Source organism: Perognathus longimembris, chromosome 1, assembly GCF_023159225.1.
Source record: "Perognathus longimembris pacificus isolate PPM17 chromosome 1, ASM2315922v1, whole genome shotgun sequence".
Lineage (NCBI taxonomy): Eukaryota > Metazoa > Chordata > Mammalia > Rodentia > Heteromyidae > Perognathus > Perognathus longimembris.
Window position 1 is genome coordinate 96585740 of NC_063161.1, and position 20724 is coordinate 96606463.

A 20724-nucleotide genomic window follows, 5' to 3' on the forward strand; every position below is an offset into this window, starting at 1 on the left:
TGGTGAGAGAGTTGCCAAACATTTAGATAAAGAATTGATTAGATTGAGCAAGACACTTCTCGGAGAACACCCACCTAGTCTTTGTGAGCCTTCCAGAAGCTTCTAGTTGGGATGGCTGGAGAGGAGCTGAGAAGAAGGGGATACTGCTAATCCTTGAATGTCTACAGATCCCATGTACACAACTTGACTACCGTACATAGGTAGAGATGAAGCGAGCAGTCAAGAATAAATTATCATACATCCCAATAAATGATGTTGTCATCCCAAATGTGACACTGATATTTGGTGCCCTCCCTTCTCAAATGTGGTTAGATCTCAGCCTGTCATGTTTTCATCATCTAAGAATGTATCTAAAGCTTGAGCTTCCACAGGCCACAGGAGGGATTTTTCTCAAGTTCTGATGCTTTGCCAAAGGTGAGACCACAGCTGTGATATCTTACTGGAACTGTATATTCAGCAGCCTTGCTAATTTCCTAGAAATGCACTTCTAATAAAATCTCAGGAACCAGTTGGAGGTCATAAACCAAATGAGGCAGAATGAACTTCTCTGAGCATTTCATGGGATGATTCTGCGGGATTCTGCCTGGTGATTGTCATGTGGCTAAATCATGGCCCCTGCTGAAAAGGTCAGCTGCATTTTAATGTGAGTTAAGAAATATAAAGTACTGTATTCATAGCTGCAGGCTAAGGAAACACATTGTGAATAAGCAGCAAGTTGTCAACTCTTCCCATCTGGACAGAAACGTTAGAAATTTTGTAAGTCATAATTATAATGAAAGCACTTCACATTTCGGAGGGACTGTCTGCAGACAGTACTAGATGCTTTACAAATTAGGTGGACTCCAGGTACCAACTTTTCTTTTCACAATGCTTCATCTCACTTAGAGCTGAAGATACCACTTGTCCAGAAGAGCCATTAGGATTGTGTTGCATGAGTATCTGCTTAGTGGTCCACAGAGCCTATAGCCTGAGACAAGGAAACACTGAGTGGGAACTTCTCTTCTTTTGTATCCTTCAATATTTCTTTGATTTTCTTTCAAAACATGGGCAATAATATCCTGAGGTCAATGTAACCCTTTCTAGATTCAGCTAGGGAGTATTTTTCCTATAACTGGTGTTGACATCTTTTTTTTCCCTTCAGCATTCAATTGATGCACATGGTAAAGATCTTTCATAATCAATGCCTATTTTCTTTGATAAAAACAGGCATAGGGAGCAGTGTAGTTTCATGGGAAACATATTTTGATGGATCCTGTGTAGTGTGCTAGGTGAGATAGCTAATCATGATATCATAACCCAAGGGTGCTTCTGTACTTCTACTTGCTTCATGTTGGTATGTAGGTCTTAAAGAATTTCATTTCTCTGCTTAATCAAAACCAGTTGATGTTGCTGTTTCTTTTCTCAAGGCTGGAGCTTTATTAACACTTGAGCCACATCTTCATATCTGGGTTTTGGCTGGTTAATTTTCACCCCTTGAGGCACCTTTGATGTATAGAAACCATAGATCTTCTTTCAGAAGCTACTGCAAGGTCCTTTCTCAGCTACTGCCTCCCAGAGCCTCTGCTCTCTTGAATCCCCAGAGCCTCTGCTATTAGCACTGAAAACCCACCACCCCCAAATGGGGACAAGCTTACTGTTTAATAAGGATTGATAGGACTTGTTGTTGTATGTACCTTGGTAATTGTGACCCTCAAAAAATCATGGTGGTCAATAGCAGTGACCCAGACCCTTGTTCATGACCTTCCTGATCTATGTTGGTGAAAAATAACCTAGTTTCCTTCCATGCTAGATGCTGAAACTCCTAGGAATACACTCTATTTGTATTCATCAGTTTTAGCATTTCTGTGACCAAATACTTCGTTGAAACAATTTAGAGGAGGAAAGATTTAATTTGAGCCAGTTTCGGGGGATTTGATCCGTGGTTACCTGGTCTCATGTGCTTGGGCAAAACATGGTAGCAGAAACTTGTGGGAGAGGAGATTGTTCCCCTCATGGAAGAGGGAAAGCAGACAAAAAGAGAGAGAGAGAGAGAGAATGTTCAAGGTGGCACACCACAGTGAGCTACTTCCTCCAGCTAGGCCTTACTTTCGCAAATAGTGCCACCAGCAGAGGACCAAGTGTTCAACACATGTACATCTGGGGGACATTTCCTGTTCAAACAATGTAATATTGCTTATCCTTCCATTATTTCTCAGCCATGCTTTGGCAATGTTTCTGTGCTGTGAGTTGATGCCACATATAATCCAAAGCTTTTCAATCTATTCCTTCCTCCAAAGCCTTACCTGCACCTGCCCCACCACTGCATTAATGCTGAACCTGAACTTGGATGCCAAGCTGGTCCATAACTCAGTATCCTGAGGTCAAACACCTGAGCAACCTATGTGGGAGCACATTTTAAAGTATAGATTTTATTTTCTTGTGCCTTGAAAATCCATATTTCTATTTTTCCTCACTTGATTTCTTGCACATCTCCATTTCTCTGCTCTGGGTACTTGCTTCCCTGTAACCCCTTCAAAGCTGAGCCATTTGGCTCTAATCCACCTAAGACTTCGATAATGCTGGGAAATCCTTGTGTTCATCTTTAATTAACAGTCATCTCCATTCCTTGCAATCCCTTTTATATTCTTTTCAAGTTTTAAGCTGTACCTTCCCTTTGTTATTTTTATATACTTTTTAAATTTTACTTTTAAATTATTTAAAAAGTTATACAAAGGGATTTCAATTCAAAATGTCAGTTTATGAGTATATTTCATCTTGACCAATGTCACCTCTTTCATCATTCTCTACAATGTCTCCCAACTCCATCCATCCCTTCAATCTTACATATTCTAATGTTAATCTTTTTCTAGTTAGCATCTTCCAGTGTAGGGATATTTGTGCACCATATTTTCAGTTTCCTTTGATAAGCAGAAATTTTCAAATCTAATGTAAATTCATTAGTATTTTTTGTTCTTTTGACTCATATCAAAAAGAGCTTTTTCTATATTTTCTTCTAAAAATGGATTGAGATTCACCTTTCATAGGATAATGAAAACCCATTTAGAAATGACTTTTCATATAAGGTATTAAGTTAAGATCCAAGTTGGTAACTGGCTCTGCATCATTTACTAAATGGTCCATCTTTATGAACCTATTTGTTTCCTTAATCAATGTAGACTTATAAGCACTGATGTTTAGTAGGACAAATAATCCTCCTAGTGTCCTTTCAGAACCAATAGTTATGTTAGCCCTCTGCTCACACATGAATTTTAAAGCTAACTTGCTAAAGCACACACACACACACACACACACACACACACACACACACACTATCAGAATGGAGATTGAAATACTTTGAGGTTAAAGATTCAACCTCCTTATGTTCCACAAAAGACCTGACCTTGAAAACAATAAAGAGGCTAAGGTGCCAGTGGTTCACACGTGCAATTCAGGAGGCTGGGATCAGAGGATTGGGAAGGAAAGTCTGTAAGACTCTTATTTCTGATTAACCACCAGAAAAGCCAGGAGTAGAGGTGTGGGTCAAGTGATAGAGAGCCAGCCTTGAAGGAAAAAGCTAAGGGACAAAGCCCAGGCTCTGAATTTAAGCCCCAGTAATTACACAACAAAAGGGAAGGAAGAGAGGAAGGGAAGATGGGAGGGAGGAAGGGAGGGCGGGAAACAAAAGAGAAAAAAGAAAGGAGAGCCATAAGTTAAGCTTCCTTGCAGGTAAGGTGTTATCTTCATCTATGGGGTTTTTTCCCCCTTCTACCTGCTATTGCAGGGAGCAATGCCTTCCTCCTAACATTCTCCAAACACATCCCAGGTCACGCTCTGTTCTTGACATAGAAAGGATGCATTTGCTGAACAGTATCCTTCTTTATTACTCCTGTACTGCATTCTGCCTTTATCTTCTTCCTTCCTAAAATTTACTATTCTGTCCATCTTCAAGTTATTTCCTCTCCTCACTCTTTGCTGTCACCCATAAATGCAAACATTACCTTGGGAAGCACTGTTTTCCATTCTTCTTTAAAAAAAAAAAATTATGACATATCTGTAGGTCTAGTACTATGGAAAATAATAGCAGTTATCCTTCAACTCCTGTGAAGTTTTCCTTTTACATATTTTGTCATTATGTTACTAGGCTCATAAACTTTTAAAGCTGGTTATATATCCTAGTGAGTTATTTTCTTTTTTTATTATTGTTCTTGTTTGGTGAGTTATTTTCTGTTAAAATTCACTCTCCTATTTGTTCCTAACAATACTTCTGTGCTTTTCTTTATTTCAAACTTTTCTATACCTTATATGTTAGATTATTTTAATGTTATATAGCTTTGTTTTTAATATCATATTTGAGGCTTTAGTTTTTAGATGGTAAGTTTGCCTATTTACATGTATCCAGTCATATTTACATTAAATAACCTTTTTACATTTTTTTCATTCAGTAATACAGTCCCATCTATGGATTCTCTCTTAAGTAGTTTGATATTTGACCCTTTTTGCATGGTAATATATACCTACTATTGATTTCCAAAAATAACCTCTTTGAAAACTATTCCTAAAACTCTCCTGGTCTCTATAGTGGATTGCAACTTGCAGTTGGATGTCTCACTTAGTTTCTCCACTGTTCCCTCGAGTTTTACCTGCTCAGAAACAAAGAAAATCAATCTCTCTAGTACCCTCAAATTCCTCCCAACCCCACACCTCCACAATACTCCACCTTCCACTTCTTGTTTCATTTCCTCAGTCCTGAAAGCATTGGATCTTTCCTTCTCCATACTACACAGTCACTTAAACCAATATTGCCATGTTATTTTGATTTTCTTTTGGCCATGTCCTTAATATTTGCCTCCTCTACTTTGATTCCTGTCATTACCATTCTTGTCCATGTTCATTGGAATTATTGTGATTTTTTTCTACCTGCTCTCATGAAGAAAAAAAATAAAAAAACTTCCAAGCTTTCTCTACACTGATCATTTGGGGGCTGAATTCTGGTTTTGTCATTTACTTGCTTAGCTAGTTTCAAGGACCTTCTTGCCATGAGTGTCTGAACTATTTCATGTAGCTTTTTGAGAGACCTTTCATAGTCCAAATTTTCATTCCTATACCGTTTCCCTACTGAGTAAGGTATTTCTAATTCCCATATTATTCTTAATCTGAAACTTCACTCTCTTGGGCTGCCATTGGTACTTGCACAAACTGGATGCAATTGCAATCATCCAACTGAAACATCTCATAATCATTTGCTGTGATTGTCAACAGAAAGGTACATGGAATAATTTTACACTTGCCTGGTAGCCTGTGTCTAGGCTGCTCCTTGGGGGAAGGTATTATGCATCATTGCTCATGTAAGGTCCCTGACACGATTCATTTTATGTGTAACCTCTGCTAGGATTAGTGGTTATAATAAGCTAGAGTCGATAATAATTATTTTAAAGGAGATGTCTGGCAGTGGCTGAAAAGAAATAAAGGAAAGAGATTTTAATAATTACTTGTTGAATTTAAATCTGAAGTAAATGGATTTGGTCACTGTATTTCTCTTATATCAATTAATTTTTTTGTCAGTGGTATGGCTTGAACTCGCAGCTTGGGAGCTGTCCCTGAGCTCTTTTGCTCAAGACTAGCACTCTGCAACTTTGAGCCATAGAACCACTTCCATTTTTCTGATGGTAAATTGGTGATAAGACTCTCATGGACTTTCCTGTCCCAGCTGGCTTTGAATAGCAATCCTCAGATCTTAGCCTCCTGAGTAGCTAGGATTACAGGTGTGAGCCACCAGCACCAGGCTTACTAGTGTATTTTATAGAAAATACAGGGAAAAAAATGGATATTTGATCCTTCTTATCTCAAAATCTACAGAACTTTATAATTTTTAGCCAATTACCTCAAAAATAGCTAAATTGTTACAATTTTAACTACTTTTCTAATTTTTAACTACTTTTCCAAAATAGTCAGCCAATAATTTACTATGAATTTATGTTGTATATAGAGTAATTATTAACATACTCATGGCCTGAGTGACAAAAGGGAAAGAAGAGCTTCAAAAGGGAAAGAAGAGCTTCAAGTAATAATTTGTGATCAAATTAATAAGTCTTTTAAATTTTTTTATTGTAGACACAAGGCTGGTTTAACATTCGCAAATCAATAAATGTAATTCACCACATTAACAGAGCTAACACCAAGAATCACATCGTCATCTCAGTAGATGCCCAAAAAGCCTTGGACAAAATACAACACCCATATATGTTAAAAGCCCTGGAGAGAATAGGAATAGAAGGAACATTCTTTAAAACAATAAATGCCATATACAGCAGACCAACTGCTAATATCATATTAAATGGGGATAAACTAAAAGCATTTCCCCTAAAATCAGGAACAAGACAAGGATGCCCACTCTCCCCGCTTCTATTCAACATTGTGCTGGAATCCCTAGCCGTAGCAGGAAGGCAAGAACAGGGCATTAAAGGGATCCACATTGGAAAGAAGAAATCAAACTATCCCTATTCTCAGATGACATGATCTTATACCTCAAGGTCCCAAAAAACTCAGTCACCAAACTCCTAGAACTAATAAACCATTTTGGCAAAGTAGCGGGTTACAAAATCAACCCACAAAAATCAGCAGCTTTTCTGTACACCAGCAACATACAAGTAGAAAAGGAAATTATGAAAACAATACCTTTTGAAATAGCTAAAATAATAATAAATTACTTAGGGATTAACCTAACCCAAAACATGAATGACCTATTTAATGAGAACTATAAAAATCTAAAAGGAGAAATCAAAGAAGACACCAGGAGATGGAAAGACATCCCATACTCATGGGTAGGCAGAATCAATATAGAATCAAAATGGCCATATTGCCCAAAATGTTATACAAATTCAATGCAATCCCCATCAAAATCCCAGCTACATTCTTCACTGAAATAGAAAAAACAACCCATAAATTCATATGGTACAACAAAAGACCTAGAATAGCCAAAGCAATTTGAGGCAAAAGAACCAGAGCAGGAGGTATTACAATACCAAACTTGAACATCTATTACAGAACCATCATAAAAGACATAAAAGCAGACCTGAAGATCAATGTAATAGGATAGAAGGCTCACAAATAAGTCCGTATACTTATAGTCAGCTGATATTTGACAAAGGAGCTAAGACATACAATGGAAAAAAACACGGCCTCTTCAACTACTGGTGCTGGGAAAACTGGGCAGCCACATGTAGAAAACCCCAAGTGGAGCCTAGCCTATCACCATGCACCAAGATTAACTCAAAGGATTAAGGACCTCAACATCAGACCTGAAACCCTGAAAAGTAGTTTCAGGACAGAGTAGGAAAGACACTAGAACTTATAGGCACAGGTAGGAACTTATTGAACCAGGGGCACAACAGATAGAAGAGAGACTTGACAATGGGACTACTACAGAATGCAAAGTTTCTGCACAGCTAAAGACATAGCCACTAAATTTGAAAGGCAGCCAAACATATGGAAAAGGATCTTCACCAGCGCAGCAACGAAGGCCTAATATCCATCATTTACAGACAACTCAAGAAACTAACCCCCCTGCAAACCCAGTAAACCAATTATTAAATGGGCAAAGGAGCTAAAGAGAGACGTCACAGGAGAAGAAATAAAAATGGCAAGGAAACATATGAGGAAATGTTCAACATCCCTGGCAGTAAAGGAAATGCAAATAAAAACAACCCTGAGATACCACCTCACTCCAGTTTGACTGGCCTATACTCTGAGCTCAGGCAACAACAAATGCTGGAGGGGATGTGGAGAAAGAGGAACCCTTCTCCACTGTTGATAGGAGTGCAAACTAGTACAACCACTTTGAAGAACAGCATGGAGATTCCTTAAAAAGCTCAGCATAGACCTACACTATGACCCAGCCATACCACCCCTAGGCATCTATCCTGAACAACAGGTCCTAGGATACCATAAAAACATCTGCACATACATGTTTATCACTGCACAATTCACAATACCTAAAATATGGAAACAACCCAGATGCCCCACTACAGATGAATGGATTCAAAAAATGTGGTACCTGTACACAATGGAATACTACATAGTGATTAGAAATGATAAAATAATAGTATTTGCAGGGAAATGGTCAGATCTTGAACAAATAATGTTGAGCAAGACAAGCCTAGAACACAGAGACAAAGTCACATGGTCTCCTAAATGATTGTTGGGGGGTGGGGGAGAACAGTAGAGATCAGGTCTATAAAATAACAAACTTCTTTTCAAATGGTATTTCCACATGTTTGGGTCAGCAACTTACATTATGTATCTAAAACCAAACAATTACTAAACAAACATAAAAAGGTCTCAGATAGACCTATCAGAGGATCACAATAGCTCAACAGCTATGTACATATGATTATATAAGATGAAGCTAAGCAAAATAAACTCCAAGAAAAGGAAATAGGAGGATTTCATTGTTGTCATTACGTTTAATGTACTAGGTGAGCTTTGGTATACTCCATGTGGTTACTATATATGATTTTGGTACACTGGATATTGTATATATGCTTACCTGAACTAGGGAAGGGAAAGAAAAATTAGGGAGGGTGTAATAAATATGACAAGAAATGTACTCACTACCTTATTATGTAACTGTACCTCCTCTTTACATCACCTTGTCAATAAAATTAAATTAAAAAAAAAACTTTAAAAAATTATTGTAAAGTTGGGCTGGGAATATGGCCTAGTGGCAAGAGTGCTTGCCTCCTACACATGAAGCTCTCAGTTCCATTCCCCAGCACCACATATATGGAAAACCGCCAGAAGGGGCGCTGTGGCTCAGGTGGCAGAGTGCTAGCCTTGAGCGGGAAGAAGCCAGGGAAGGTACCTTGCTCAGGCCCTGAGTCCAAGGCCCAGGACTGGCCAAAAAAAAAAAAAAAATTATTGTAAAGGTGATGTATAGAAGGGTAACTGTTACAAAAGTCAAGCACCAAGTTCATATCTTTTTAAACAATGTCACTCCCTCCCTCATTTTCTCCCAGGTTTTCTCCCTCCTGACCCCTTCACCCCAAATGTTCATTTCCAACATAGTATACATTGAGTTCCATGTCAAATTGTTTCACCTTTTGTCCCACCATTTCTGTTCGTCCTCTTCCTCTTCAAATTAATTTCACATTGTAATCTTCTGACAACTTGGATGCTTCATAACCTTTATATTGGGTCATGTGGTCAGTCTTCTTACTTCATTCCCTATGCCTTTTTTTGTCATTTGGAATGAAAATTCCAAAATCAGGAAGCAAGCATTGCAACAATAGTACTAAGTGTGTTTCTCCAATCTATCAACTCAAGAAGAAGAATGAAAACAAACATTTTTTTCCTTAAGACTCATCAGTTAAAGGCTTGCAAGAACAACAGTATTTGTCTGTTTGTGCTGCAAGTTCTATCAACTAGGTAGTCTATGGAACAACTGAAATATTTCCCTGAGTTTGGGAGGCTAGAAAGCCCAAGGTTATGATGTCAGCTGACTCCGTGCCTAGGGAGGGCCTTCCCATTCATGTAACCTTCCTGTTGTCCTCCACAGATGGAAGCTTGTCATCACAAGCTCCTTAGTCCTCTGTTATATGGGCACCAATCTCATTCCTGAGAGTCCAGCCTTCATGGTCCCCTCACTTCCCCATCCTTCACCCCCTACTACCATCTCCTTTGTGATTTTGATTCAGCACGTGAATTTGAAGAGACTGGGGTATTCAGATCATAGCAGTTACATGAATACCCACCAGGCAACATGGAGAGGAGGTAGTTTGGGGGACATATAAGAACTTGGTGTCTGTCTGTATTTAGAACAAAATGGACACTCAACCCGAGAAGCTAAAGTCATGGAATTGGTCACTGCTGTGCTCTGTCAGCTGGAGCTGTAGAACCTTATTATCATGGCATTCTCTCCTTAAGGCAAGGAAATGCCAAGGACACAGAAGATGTGCTAATGGAATAGGAAGCAGAGAACATTAGATCATCATTTTTTGCATCCATTTTAGACAACTTCTTCGCAGGCAGCATTTTAATCTGTCAAATACTTCCTCACTCTTAAACTCATTTTCCTATATAGTCCATGTAGACTTCCACTTTTTAAAATCTCTTTGATACTTCTTACAGTTCGATTTCTCCTTCCATCATTGTCTCTTCGACTCCACTTTGTAAAGACAGTTAAGGTCAATTCTCTTTTGTTGTTGTTGTTATTTTTTATCTTAAGTAGTTGTACAAAGGACTTGCCTTTTAACAAAACAATTTATTAATACAGTACATCTTGATCAGTGTCATCCCTCTCAACATTCTCACCCATCCTACCCCTACCCACTTCTTCCCTCACCTTAATTTTATAAGAAATACACACACACACACACACACACACACACACAGAGACAGACAGACAGACAGAAAGAAACAGAGACAGAGAGACAGAGAGACACAGACAGAGAGAGGATTCTTGACAGCATTCTCTTCTTCATTTGTCCACACTTTCCCTTTGCCCCCCCCCCTTTTGAGTACCCACTTCTTGGTGTTTTATTTTGCTGAACTTTAACTTTGCCTTCAAAAGTCAATTCTTAATTCTTTGCCCTTTAATTTGCTATTATGACTTCTAATACAATTTTGAGACAACTTCCTCAAATGCAAAATATCTAACTTTGTCTCCCTCTAAGCCCTCAACCACATTCATCCTTCCTTGCCTAAACTATTCTAATATATGTATTTACCAACCAATTTACCAATCCATCATATGTATTTTAGAGGCAGCAAACCTTTCTGCAGAAGGCAGATAGTATTTAAGGTTTGCATGGACCCTTCATGCCAGCTAAAATCATCCCTTTGGATTTTTTAATTTTCTAATTCTTTGGTTTTATCCAAGCTTATAATATCTCTTTATTTCTGCCAAGCCAGCCGGCAGTGAAAAGGGAATCCTGAATGAGGGGGGCGAAGATTAAAGAAAAGGAAAAATACAAGACAAGAGAAAAAAGACAAGAGGTAAAGATGGGGTACGGGAGGTCTGCAGCCTTAGATTGTAACTCAAGACTGCAGCCCAGTTTATTCTTAACTTCCAGCTTACATGCAGTTTTGGAACCAGGGAATAGCATAGGGTTGCTAAAATTCAAGAACACAAAGAGGCTTTGAAGTTTGCAACATCTGATTACAGTAAATACAGGATGAGGTCTATTAACATAGGAATGTACTCCAGGGGACATAGCAAGGCAGACATAGCAAAGCAATTCCAGATAGTGGCTGTGAACAAATGCTAGAGAACAAATGTCCTTGCATCTAGCATATCCTGGTGATAACAACACAGCCAGAGGTCAGAATGAATTTAGCTGCAAGTTTGGCTCCCGACATTTATTCATACCTATCTACCGCACTCATACAGTTATATTTTGCATGCAGACATATACACACATAAAAATACATACACATGCACACACAGAGTTGATACATTAGTTCCTTTATTTATAAGTCTTGTGGTGTTTGTCATTTAATCTTTGTTATTGATGTGTATCTTTATCTTTTCATGTAAGCTATTAAGAATCAAATCTGCATCAAATTCATTACTTAATGAATTTGCCTATACTCACTCATGCCTAATTATGCTTAGTACAACATCATTATATGTAGCAGAAACTAAATAAATCTGTTTAATGGATGAGTGAGTCAATGCATAAAGTCAGATGAATATACATTGATAGAAATCATACATATATAGTAGCCATACATTTCATTAAAACATCTACTCACAGCAGCATATCTCCTGAAGGAGTTATATAGATTTAGTTTATGGACTTAGATTTGATTCAGGCCCATCTATTTAATTCTGTAGACCTGTGGGAAGCTATGTAATCTAATAATTATGAGGAAACAACTTTAAAAGCAGACAAACTTGGAGTCTGATTCTGACTTCATAAATCCAGTAGCCTAACTCTCATTAATTCCCAATCCTCAGCTTTAAAATAGAATTTAAATAGTACCTGTGAATCTAGGATTTGCTAAGTTTGAGGCTCCCTCCTTTGAGCTCAGAACTGTGCTTTAAGTGTGTGTGTGTGCATGTGCGTGTGCGTGTGCACGCCCACATGCATATATGGGCACAAACTGGTTCTTGAGCATCAGCACTGTCCTTTTGCCTTTGTGCTCAAGGACACTTCCACTTCCAGCTTTTTGGAGATCCAAATCTCATGGACATCCTTACCTGGCTTCAAACCACCATCATTAGAACTCAGCCTTCTGAGTACCTAGAATTACAGGTGTAAGCCACCAGCACCTGGATGCTTTGAGTTGGTTTTGTTTGTTGTTTGTTTTGTTTTGTTTTTGTATGTGGTAGAGCTTGGACTCAGGGCCTGGGCACTGTCCCTGAGCTCTTTTGCTCAAGGCTGGTTAGTGCCTTACCACTTTGAGCTACAGTGCTGCTTCTGGTTTTTGAGTGGTTAATAGTCTCACAGGGACTTTTGTGCCAAGTTAGCTTCAAAACATGATCCTCAGACCTCAGCCTTCTGAGTAGCTAGGATTACAAAGTAGCTGGATGCTTTGATTTCTTTTAATACTAATAAGACAAACATCCTTATACAAAAAAAATTAAGGCTGGTATAAAGGTTTCATATGTCCTGTATCCCCCACTGAATGTAAGGCTTGGAAGTTTCCAGATATTACATAGCTTTCCATTTTCTGCAGAGGGGTCCTGAGTTCTAGAGATAAGGAATCTGTTTGCCTTGTATATAAGAGAAAACAGGGCTGTTGTCTGTGGCTTCCAGATGAGTTACCCAGGGCCTAGACTACATTACAACCCAATGTAGGGAGATTTATTATTTCTGTTAGGGTAAATTGGAAGACTAGGCTGGCATCCTACCATAACTTGCTTACTACTTTTAGGAAAATAGGAACAATTTTCTACATATCCTGCCATAGATGCATGGAAACCAAGCAAGCATGACTTCTGGATGAAGACTTTTCATCTCCTTTTGTAGATAGGTATCCTATATCTGTGAAACAAACACAAAGTACAAGGTAGTTCTACCTGAGAAAAATAGAAGTTTGTCAGACTCTTAATATCATGATCAGAAGATACTTAATACTGCCTAAGAGACTGAAGTCTCAGCACCAAGTAGGAGCTACTCTTAAAAATCGTCAATATCACTCTGTCCTAAATCACTGGGAGAGTTAAGCATGTCAGCAAAATATGTTTACCTTCCATTAAGCAGTGATCATTGTAATTCTTAATGATAATTATTAGTTATTACAATTATCCCACAAGTAATGACAAGAAGAGATTAAGGCAGATGTCTCCTTATTCCTTTGTCTTTTCCCCACTCCTGGTTTTTGAACTCGGTGACCTGTCCCTATCAATTCATCTTCTGCACTAAATCCCAATAATCACCAAAAAAGCAAGAACAAGCCAATACCTTCTTTAAAGAATCACAACAATGGAATGACAAAGCCTGAAAATGGCCATAGCTAGAGATCTGATTATGATTCACCATAATAACAATGCAGCTGACAGGGAAATGTGATTGCCTTTATTCATCCTACATTTTAAGATAACAGCCAGAATTATAGTAATAGTATTGTACCATAACTATCACATGTCAGTCGGCTTCATATAGTTCCATAGCACATTTCCATAGTATATCTGTGCAAATACAGTTTGAAAAAAATATACCATTAGTTATTTGACAAGGTTCTTTATATAAATAAATATAGCAATTAGGCCTAACTCATTTAGTAGATCTCAGACACTTTGGAGAGAGTTGCTCTCTGGAATGTCCCCAAATTAGTTCAATGTCAAAAGATTTAATCCAGAACTTGATGTTAGGAACTTTGTCAAAACAACGACATAAAACTCTTGATCAAAACAGAATCACAGGTCACCATGAAATAATTATCATTCATTGAAACAAACTGACAACCACAATATCAATCAAAAGACTTCAAAGGCAAATACAAAAAGCCACATAGATATAGGAAAAGTTCTTCCTCTTCAGTAAAAAAGACTCAGTGATCAAAGGACTCGGTAATGCTCTATTTCTGATTAAAATTTTCAATTCTCCAAGAAAGCCTTGTTGTTTAAACATAGCAACATAGCATATGTAGCAACCAGCAGTATATAAGGGAAACAGATTGTGAGTCACTTCAAATTCATGGACAAATACCTGGATAGTTATTTTAATGGAAGCAGAAAAAGCTGAGAAATCAATCTGCTAGAGGAAGCAAGGGAATGCTTCAATGTTTCTATCTCTAGCCACTGTCTTGAGTCATCCGTAGACCTGCCCTGTCAAATGTGTATGATCCTTACTTCAGAATAAGCAAATTAAACTTCATATATGGTTGTCAAGGAAACAAAAATTACAACATTTACTACAGAGTGTACAGCAGGAGACTGGCATATTTAAAATGTTTTCCAACACACAATGGCTTACTCATACATTTGTGGAACTTCTTAGACTTTCTAAGGATTAAAATATCACTGTTTGAGGTAAAAGGATGGGGCAAGCCTGGAAATCCATCTGCCTGCTTCACACTGTACACTTACCATGTGATACATAATGTTGAGTGAGTTACATGGACAAGTCTCACATGCCTTCGTTTTGTCCTCCAGAAAAGTGACATCATATTATCCAAATTGTAACCTGAATTACAAGCACTAAAGGAATTAATATTACAGAGAATATAGCAGTCATTAGATAATTTATTAGAACTAAAAATGTTTATATAATATTTTACATTTAACAAAGATCATTTACAGATTATATTTTCAAACCCACCTTACTGGGGTCAGTATTAATGTTTTCATTTTGCAAATGGAAACCAAGATTCAGAGATAAGTCCAATGTCTTTTAGTTAGTTAGCTGTAACTTTGGACTTGAACCAAGAGCATCAGTGTATAAGTCTTGAATACTTTCCTCCATATGTCAGTTGATTCCATATTACTTCCATGCTAAATGTCAGGAATCAATAAATTTAGTTAACTTTTTTTTTTTTTGCCAGTCCTGGGCCTTGGACTCAGGGCCTGAGCACTGTCCCTGGCTTCTTCCCGCTCAAGGCTAGCACTCTGCCACTTGAGCCACAGCGCCGCTTCTGGCCGTTTTCTGTATATGTGGTGCTGGGGAATCGAACCTAGGGCCTACCTGTATCCGAGGCAGGCACTCTTGCCACTAGGCTATATCCCCAGCCCAAATTTAGTTAACTTTGAAGAAGCCACTTTCTCTCTCATTCCTGAAACAACCTGAACAAATTTTGTTTTGTTTTGTTTTGTGACAGGGTCTTGCTATGTAGCACAAGATAACATATGATTTTCTATGCAGCCCAAATAGGCTTCACATTCATGATCTACCTGCATCAGCCTCCTAAGTACATGTACCACCATACTGTCTTCAGAATGACTATTTATTAGATTTTCAGATTCCTAGAAATAAAAGATTTCCTTGTTATTTTCCTAGAATGCCCTCTGCCCCATGTACAAGGCTAATGTTTCTATGAGGAAATATAAAGGCAGCACACACAGATCATCCTATATACTCTCCAAATATCCACTGAAAGATAAAAGGACAATTCCTTTCCAAGATATTACCACCTTTTATCTCAGGATAGTTTATAATGTACTTTAATGTACAGTGCTCCATAACTTATATCTCTGAACTGTTCAATGCTGGAGCAAGAATTAATTCTATTTTTTAGCTAAACAGAACAATGAAACAGATTGGATGGTTACAGATGTGAACAGAAAGTACTCATTTGTTCTACCTCATGCAGACCTCAGTTTCTCTCATAACCAATGAAAATGTATAGGATTTTAATACCTCAGAGCTTTTTGAGCAATAGTCATCAAAAGAAATATCAATACATTTGGGACAATGGAAAAATGTCGTAAGTTCTCTTTTACTAAGAAAAAACAAAAATAATAAAATAAAAATTAAAAATACACAGAAACATTATTGAATTGTTTTCCCATTAAAACTTAATGAAGAATATAATAGACAAAATATTATCTACCAAACAACTGAAGGGCTATATTCCAATTCCAGGCAAGTCATCCTTGAGAATAGAATGACTTAGGGTTATATATCATTACTCTGAATTCTGTTCATCTTACCATGCCCACTAAATAATCCATCTCCGTACAATCTCAGCATCATCAACCTCTCTGCTGGACTCACACATGACTGCTGACCAACTGACTTCCTTCATAGGGAAATGCATAGCCCTTCCCCTGGGTGGTCAGGAAACCCCACGGTTTGTGTTTCTGAGAGTGAGGAATTTCTACCACTATTTGCATAGATTCCTTCAACTACAGTGGCAGATAATTTTTATTTGCAGTTACAGTCCACTTTCGTATGTAAATGAAACAAGTGTCATAAACACAAGGCCATAGATAATAAGTCTAAAGTTTTAATGGAGCATCGATTTGAAGGAAAAGATCTAGTTGTAGAGCTAATATATAGATAGGTATGGCCAAAGGTGAAGAGAGTACAAGAATGACTGGGTTAGAGAGATCATTTTCAAAAATAAGTTTCTGTTCCATAGCCTGACATAGGAAATCCTCCACAATGAGGCTCTAGTCTATATTTCTAGCCATGACTTCAAGTACAACAACTCTTGTCCCTTGTACACAAGTCTAACCTAATTTAATTTTATAAAAAGCCATTAATGTCCTATATCTATGATTTTTGTTCTGAATGTACTATAATGAAAACATCCTCTCTTAATATTACTCCAACTCTTTTTATCCTACAGACCCCCAAAAAGAGCAAATTCTTCCTTAGTCTTTTCTCAGAAAGCTATAGCAAAAGATAATTACTCTCAAGGGAACCGGTAATGGCTTGAGTGTGATGATTAAGGAAAGATTTTGGTCAAAATTTATGGTTCCACTGAGCTATAGCTAGCTAGCTAGATCTATAGACATAGATCTATCTGGTAATAGAAGTTGATTTAGAAAGATAAAAAATATATATGTGGAATGACCACAACTAATAAAGTCCCTCTGTCAGTCATTTCACAAATTTGGTCATCAATCTCTTAGGGGATTAGATTAGGGACATAGCAACTGCAGCAAATGCCTACAAAAGAACAGTCATTCTAATCAGATTTGTTTTTTTTCACTACTTTGAACTGATAGTCCATAAAGAATTCAAATAGGGCAGGGAACATGACTCAGGTGTACAGTGTTTGTCTAGTATTTATAAGTCCATGGGTTCCATCCCCAGGAATGCACACAAACACAAAAATAATGAAACAAATAAATGTTCGATTTTAAGAAGTCATTATCCCTCTCTCTTCTGGCCACTGTTTCCTTCTGTCTTGGTAATACTGATCACAGCAGGAAATATTTTTCTAGTCCCATATGTTGTCTTTTGGAATCCATACAGTGATTCTTCTATTGCAGGGCAACTTGTCTCTTGTTTGACTGATACAGTGTGGTTCATGCTGCTAGCCCAACATAATTATTAATGGCAATGTGATGATTAATGGCAGCTCTTTCATTTCCAGACGAATCCTGACTTGGATGGCATGGTCACTCTGAATATGTTCTGTATTTTGCGGATGAGGAAACCATAGCACAATAATCTCTCTAGTGTACAGCTGAGGGGCAAAAACGGATTTGAACCTAAGCAAAATAAGTATGAAAATGTGTTCTCTCAAGCCCTCTTACATTATAAGGGTACAAAGCTTGCTACAAAATGCCATGCAACTTAGTGGGGGAAAAAAACAGTTACCTTTGTGACTCCTAAAAGTCCTAATACAAAAAAAGTGAACAAGAAGAAACAGCCTTTTCTTAAAGCCTCTATTAGGCAAGAATGTCACAGGGGAGCCTCATCTTCATATTTTATACTACTAGATCCTCACTGGATTCCCCAGGTATAAAGGAGCAGACTCTCTAGCATTTGTATTCATATCATAACAGAAGAGATACAAGTCTTTGAATTCTTGTTCAGATATTAAATGAATGGGTCTCAAAAGCACCAGGAGTCACTGAGGAGTCCTGTAAACCCTCTGAAAATACATATGACATTTTGGATTTCTTGTATTTCTTTTTATATATATTATTATCAAACTGAATTACAGCGAGGTTACAGTTTCATACATTAGGCATTGGATACATTTCTTGTACTGTTTGCTACCTCGTCCCTCATTCCCCCTCCCCCTCCCCCTTTCTCTCCCCCCCCATGAGTTGTTCAGTTCATTTACACCAAACAGTTTTGCAAGTATTGCTTTTGTAGTTGTTTGTCTTTTTTTACCCTGTATTGGTATTCGCTTCCAATTTCCTGGGGATTTCTTGTATTTCATGGGAAGAATGCACATACATTTTTCAGATTCCTCAAGAAATCAAAATTTCCAAAGAGTTAAAAACCATTGCATGCAACATCTCCCTATGGTTCCAAGAAAGGATCACAGAAGCTGTAAATGTCTGTAAACTCTTCACAGCCTTCTACAGTGCCACAGTGGGATAAACATCTTCTGAGCAATTTTCCCACACTTCTCAGTTTTTGTAGAGGTTGGTAAGCTCTTCTAAACTAAATAGTCAATTATGATTTTAGGAAGTCATCAGCTTATCTATGGGCTAGGAGCCCATAGATTGATCTATTTATAGATCAATCTAAAGTCTCATAAAATAAGATAAGTAATTTATCAAACTTCTCATTTTCAGGGGGGGGGGGGGAAACTGGTAACAAATAAAGCAAGCAATGTAGTAGGAAAGATGAAAGCAATTGCTGACTGCTTCCTTGAAGGAGATTGATCTTGGACAAAAAAAAAAAAAAAATACTAGCAATGTTCCCAGCAAGAACTTCCATCCCCCCACCCCCCCCCCCCACTTCCCTTCTGATACTCTAAGATAACTTTGTCCTCTAGGTGCCCCACCTTTACCCATCCCCCCCACACACAATTGCACTCCCTTATTGCAAAGAAATTTTTCCTGTGTACTTGCAGGCCAGTGTAATTACTGGGCTTAGATTTGCATACACAGGAATAAGAGCACTTGACCTTTGTAACAGATGTGTGAATTTTCAAAGTGTTGCTGTCATATGACAAAATGAAGGGAAGATACAGGTAGGAGAATTTAGGAAGGGATGGCAATGCCACATAAATTGGCTTCTTAGATTTTTTCAAATGTCAACTTTTTTTGTTGTTGTTTCCATTTCTTGAAGTTTATTCTTTGTTATGTTTTTACTAATTTATTTATTGTCAGAGTGATGTACAGAAGGATTACGTTTTTGTGGGAGTTGTTTGTTTTTTTTGTTTTGTTTTCTTTTCTTTTTGCCAGTCCTGAGGCTTAAACTCAGGGCCATAGCACTGTCCCTGGCCTCTTTTTGCTCAAGGCTAGCACTCTGCCAACTTGAGCCACAGCGCCACTTCTGGCCTTTTCAATTTATATGGTGCTGAGGAATCGAACCTAGGGCTTCATGTATAAGAGGCAAGCACTCTTGCCACTAGGCCATATTCCCAGTCCTGGGATTACATTTCATACATAAGGCAGTGAGTTGTATAGTTGGTTTAAGGCATATAGTTTTGTAAGTATTGCTGTTGCATTGGTTCACCTTTTACCCTTTGTCTCTGCATTGTGATGTTCCCCTTCCATTCCTAAGTTCCAATAAACATACATAGGATACCCAGGGTACAGAAACTTAGACTCAAATCCTCTCGAAACTCTTCTTCCCAAGCATCATCATAAGTAATAGATGAGGAAGAGGGGAAATGAATACTGAACATTAGACTCTGAGCCACCCTTTTTCTGTTTGAAATTTGTCTTCATTCTCTAATCCTTTCCCAGTAACACTTCACTTGACTAAAGGCTGCAGGACTAAAGTTTGAAAATCATTGTTACAAAGCAGATTCTTCCCAGCTGATTGTCTTTTTTTCCACATAGCCAGATTCACAAATACTTGTCATTAGTATAACACAAATTTTGCTATGCTTTTGACTAGTGGTGTTTTCAAGGAGTGTTCTCAGGGTAAATAGAAAAGAGTTCCACAGGTCATTTGCAGGTAAATGAGGTATCTACTGCTCTCTTCCATACTAAACCGTACATATTAATAAATACCACCTGTCATTTGAACTCACTCACATACTTCCTACTATATCACTGTTTATGCTACTTCTTATTGGACATGATATTCAGAATCTATTCATCAAATTGCAGCCAGAGCCATTTGCCCTGATGCACACCATATGTTGCCCAATATATCATTCTCCTAATTTGTCATCTGCCTTCACCAAACTCAAACCTTAATCTGAGAAAAATATCTTAGTGGATGTAGATAGAAAAAAAAATACACTGCCCAGAGATAGCCATTGCTTTTATGTCTTGATCATTTAATCCTTGGTTTTACTTCTTTCCCTTAGCTATTCTCTGCATAGAAGTGAATTTAAAGGGTTTTTTCTCTCCTTTATGCTACATAGCACTTGCCCCTTTTTCATCTTGTCATGTGACTTTTTCTCTATGTATTTTTCTCACCTTACTGCCCAGTTCTACCATTGGTTCTTGGCAGTGTATATCAGCTGTGGCAGCCATTGCTCATGGCTGTCTCTAGAGTTGACTTCCTATATTCACTTCCATTCATGGAATCACTCTGAACAACACTTAATTCACTCTTGCCCCTTGGGCAGAGCATTATCCTATGACAGTCACATGATTATAGCCATCTGCTTCTATTTTGTTTATTTGTTTTTAATTCATGACATACATGGAGCTTTGGCTTGTTGTGAAATTATAGGCCTATAGTTCTCAGCCTTAGCTGTTTGTCACAA

At 37.9% G+C, this 20724-nt stretch overlaps 1 protein-coding gene across 23 annotated transcripts in view; it reads left to right on the forward strand.

Moving 5' to 3' along the window:
• Positions 1–20724, forward strand: part of Trpm3 (transient receptor potential cation channel subfamily M member 3) — a 298633-nt gene that overhangs the window by 106444 nt on the left and 171465 nt on the right. The window lies entirely within an intron of this gene.